Source organism: Panulirus ornatus, chromosome 11, assembly GCF_036320965.1.
Source record: "Panulirus ornatus isolate Po-2019 chromosome 11, ASM3632096v1, whole genome shotgun sequence".
NCBI lineage: Eukaryota > Metazoa > Arthropoda > Malacostraca > Decapoda > Palinuridae > Panulirus > Panulirus ornatus.
The window spans coordinates 44,043,032-44,048,031 of NC_092234.1; the positions used below are offsets into that span (position 1 = coordinate 44,043,032).

Genomic DNA, 5,000 nt, shown 5'->3' on the forward strand with positions numbered 1-5,000 from the left:
CATCTGGCGGGATGGGTTATGTTTACATGCACACACACCGCCATTCATGGAGGACTGATCATTACTGCTGCTTCCGTCTTTACGTTTCTTCCATCACCCGCTTCCACATCTCTAGGTACACCGCGGAAGGGGGGGGAACAAACTCCACAATATACCGCAGCAAATGACAGAGAGAGAGAGAGAGACGTAGCGTGAAACACACTGTATCAGTCTACTGTATAATAACCGAATGCGCCTGACCACTTCGTCCTTGGCGTCTCCCTCGTAATTCACGCAGACATCACGTACTTCGACTTGATGCAGGGGTTAATACTCGACTTCCTTCCTTCCGCACGTCGGAGGAATAATTCACTTTATATGAAACCCTCATTGGTGGCTTGGATTGTCTGTTGGTTGGTTTGTTGTATGCGATGTTGGTCGCGACGCGTCCAGGGCTCAACGCAACGTCTGTGAATGTCGTAGTGCGTTGACGACGACTGGTTAAAATGACTTTAACAACCCCACCCGGGGCAAGATGGTACGACACCTAGAGCACGACGGTACGATGCTTGGAACACGACGGTACGACGCTTGAACACGACGCTACGACGCTTGAACACGACGCTACGACGCTTGAACACGACGGTACGATCCTAGAGCACGACGCTACGACTTTAGAACACAACGGTACGACCCTTGAACACGACGCTACGACCCTAGAGCACGACGCTAGAATACAACGGTTCGACCCTAGAGCACGAGGCTACGACTCTAGAACACAACGGTACGACCCTGGAACCCGACGGTACGACCCTTGAACACACGACGCTAGAATACAACGGTTCGACCCTAGAGCACGAGGCTACGACTCTAGAACACAACGGTACGACCTTGGAACCCGACGGTACGACCCTTGAACACAACGGTACGACTCTAGAGCACGACGGTACGACCCTTGAACACGACGGTACGACCACTTGGACCTGATGGCGTCACGACTGATCTGGCCAACATACCTAAGGGTCGCAACGTCATCCTCAAGGGTCGTACCGCCACCCGAGGGTCGTAACGTCGTCCACAGGGGTCGTCCCGCCGCGCTCAGGAGGTCGAGCGAAGCACTTTGACGACCTCCTTCGCCCATCTGGGGGAAACCCCCCCCCCCCCCTCGTCGCCTGGGATGAGAGTATCCGAAACCACTAAAGCGACTGAAGTACTGACCCCTGGTAACCACACACACACACACACACACACACCCCAAGCGACCATCCACACACGGCGGGATGGTCTGAGGAGGCCGGCCTGAGCGCAGGCCATCTATACTATCCATCCACAAAGACCCCCTCTGGACCAATATATATATATATATATATATATATATATATATATATATATATATATATATATATATATATATATTTATTTATTTTTATTTATTTATCTATTTTACTTTGTCGCTGTCTCCCGCGTTAGCGAGGTAGCGCAAGGAAACAGGCGAAAGAATGGCCCAACCCACCCACATACACATGTACACACATACACGTCCACACACGCAAAATATACATACCTATACATCTTAATGTACACATACATATACACACACAGACATATACATATATACACAAGTACATAATTCATACTGTCTGCCTTTATTTATTCACATCGCCACCTCGCCACACATGGAATAACAACCCCCTCCCCCCTCATGTGTGCGAGGTAGCGCTAGGAAAAGACAACAAAGGCTCCATTCGTTCACACTCAGTCTCTAGCTGTCATGTAATAATATATATATATATATATATATATATATATATATATATATATATATATATATATATATATATATATGGGAGCGCCCCGTGGGAAGCGTCCTTCACCTCTGTAAATAACCTCGTCAATTTCCCTAACTCGCTCCATAATAGCTACGACCACTGACCCAATCCTGTAATATTCGTGTACGTAGCAACTAAAGACATACGGAAGGGGGACGGAGGGGGCGGCCCTCTCCACAGACCCTCCTCTGTAACTAGACTCATTCTTACATGCAGTTCTACACTCCATTTTCACGCGTGACCACTACATTCTGCCCAGACCCTACCCTCTGTGCCAGGGTTTATAAAGTGATCAGACTTTCTCCCTCTCTCTCTCTCCACACACACACACACACACACACACACACACACTTCCTCACGGCTGTCAGGAACCTGTGATATACTGGCCACGCCACACCACCAGCGTGACTGTAAATAAAGTGATTAAACCTTAACATTCAGCAGCGTCTCGAAGGAGGAGGAGGAGGAGGAGGAGCTGTGGTGGTGGTGGGAGCAGCTCACACACACATACGAACCTTGACCCACAGCCACACGACACTTCGAGACATCCAGACGGTCTGAAACTGTGGTTCACTGTGAGGTGTTGTGCGGGGAGGAGAACACACGCGACGCCACACACAAGGCAACTGGGAAGTGTTGTTTACCACAAAAAGCGAACCTGGAGTGTGTCACTGTATCGAGACAGTGTTGGTTCGTTGGTGGTTTGAGCTATAAGCCTATCGTCTAACAGGGTTATTTAGACCTTAAGCGTCAAGCTACTACTACTACTATATCTAACCTATGAGTCGTTTAGCATCTTCTTCAGGTGTTGAGGGTCATTCTAAGACCACATGAGCTCTATGTGTACGACGAATCGAGTCTTGAGATTTCGAGGCGACGGGGTTCGCTGCTTCGAAACCTGGTCGACCACAGACCCGGGGGTTCATAGTGTCGAACGCCTCCTCTCTTGCCTCGAGGAGGAGGTAGGGGGGAGGTAGGGGGTGGGGGGGGGGGGGGGGTGACCAACTACCACTACGGTCGCTTGTGTATGTCTAACGATGTCTGGCGATCGTAACATCCGAATGCGCATCCCATTCGTCACTTTCTGTCCGACATCAGTAATATAATTCAGTAATTTCTTCATCAATACATTCGTTACTATAACTCCGTATACAAAAAACTAAACAGTAAATGAAAGCATTTTTGTTTTGGTTTGGTTTTGTCAGGCACCATAGTATTACTCCCTATAGTGCCGGTAAGTGGACCTTGACAGTGCTGGTAAGTGGACCTTGACAGTGCCGGTAAGTGGACCTTGACAGTGCCGGTAAGAGGGGCTTGACAGTGCCGGTAAGAGGGGCTTGACAGTGCTGGTAAGTGGGCCTTGACAGTGCTGGTAAGTGGGCCTTGACAGTGCCGGTAAGTGGGCCTTGACAGTGCCGGTAAGAGGGGCTTGACAGTGCCAGCGACGGGGCTTGACAGTGCCAGCGACGGGGCTTGACAGTGCCAGTGGCGGGGCTTGACAGTGCCAGCGACGGGGCTTGACAGTGCCAGCGGTGGGGCTTGACAGTGCCGGTAAGTGGGGCTTGACAGTGCCGGTAAGTGGGGCTTGACAGTGCCGGTAAGTGGGGCTTGACAGTGCCGGTAAGAGGGCCTTGACAGTGCCGGTAAGAGGGCCTTGACAGTGCTGGTAAGTGGACCTTGACAGTGCCGGTAAGAGGGCCTTGACAGTGCCAGTGGTGGAGCTTGACAGTGCCAGTGGTGGGGCTTGACAGTGATGTCAAGTGGGTCTTCACAGCTCACTGCTGGTCTTTAAGGCGTGCGTCACCCAGTCTACAGACCCACCTTAATTACCCGATCACTCAATTACCTAATTACTCTTCAGCTCGTATCCCTCTGTAATCACTCCACTTACCACCTGAAACCCTGTAAGCAGAGACGTTCTCTTCATGTAACCTCTCACTTCTTTGAGCTTAATTAGCCACCAATCAGCTGTCGCTAATAACCCTAATTAACTTTCTAAATTAAACTTCAATCGAACTTAAAAACACTTTTAGCGTACGTGGGGAAGGGGGGGATTGGACGACGCACCGAACAGCAGCAGGAGAAGTCTTGATTTATTAGCCTAAACGACCAATGACCTCTGTGATAACCAGTCCTTAATGACCTACGCCCTCTGAGCTAATAACCTTGCTTAATGATGGACCCCCGGGGCTCCACACCCGCGCTAATTAACAACCCCTACCCCCCCAACCCTCCTTCGCCACGCCTTCCCCTCATGTGATACACACGCGTAACATGACCGTGGCAGCGAGATGTCTAGGTGGACCACGGAAGTGGCCCAGGACTGTACTGCTGTGTTCTGTACGAGAGAGAGAGAGAGAGAGAGAGAGAGAGAGAGAGAGAGAGAGAGAGAGAGAGAGAGAGAGAGAGAATCCTCTAATTGAATGGCTAGGGTCATCTGTGGGCAGCGGTCTGCTCTTTTAAGTAACAGGGGGACACACGACCTCACTTACAACGCCTGCGGTGTTACTTACACACACTTACAATTATGACATACACTTGATCAACCTTTGGATCTTGATGGTATACGACTTTAGAAACACGACCATACACGACCCCTCTGGGCCACGACGCTTCGTCCCTTCCAAAATAAAGACGACGTTGACGACCCTTGAGCACGACCCTTAAGCACGACCCTTGGGTCATGATGGCGTGGCCTTTGACCTGACCCTCTGAAGGCGGTAATTACATACAGAAAACGCTAACCATCGAACGGCAGTTAGCGTTGCTGACCGTCAGGCATACACCCGGGGTCGAGCGCGGAGGTTCGAATCCTGGTTGCGGCACTCGGTCCACAGTCAATCCAGCTGTTCATCCTTCCCTAAGGGTATCGCTAAACTATATCCATGGTTCGAATCCTGGTTGCGGTAGTAGGTCCACAGTCAATCCAGCTGTTCATCCTCCCCTAAGGGTATCGCTAAACTATATCTATAAACCTCTTACCATCCTGCAAGGTATTTTATTCCGTCTGTTTTCCACCCGGCGCGTTGCGCGGACTTCCGAGACTGTGTGGTCTGTGTGTTTACATAACTCTCTGTGGGTCCATTGCCTTTTCATATGCGTCCTATCGTAGCCCTGAGCAGCCCACAAGCATATCGCAGGTTAATTATCTGCAACGTAGCTTAATTGCCCGAGAGCGAGAGAGAGATAATT

General features: G+C 50.3%; 1 protein-coding gene across 1 annotated transcript in view; it reads right to left on the reverse strand.

Annotated features, from left to right (window-relative positions):
* The window catches only part of LOC139751445 (uncharacterized), a 386,310-nt gene extending 383,896 nt beyond the window's left edge, over nt 1–2,414 (reverse strand). The window contains exon 1 of the mRNA XM_071666861.1: nt 2,324–2,414. The gene's annotated coding sequence lies outside the window, so the exon portion shown is untranslated. The remainder of the gene's footprint in view (nt 1–2,323) is intronic.
* Nucleotides 2,415–5,000: the final 2,586 nt, after the last annotated feature.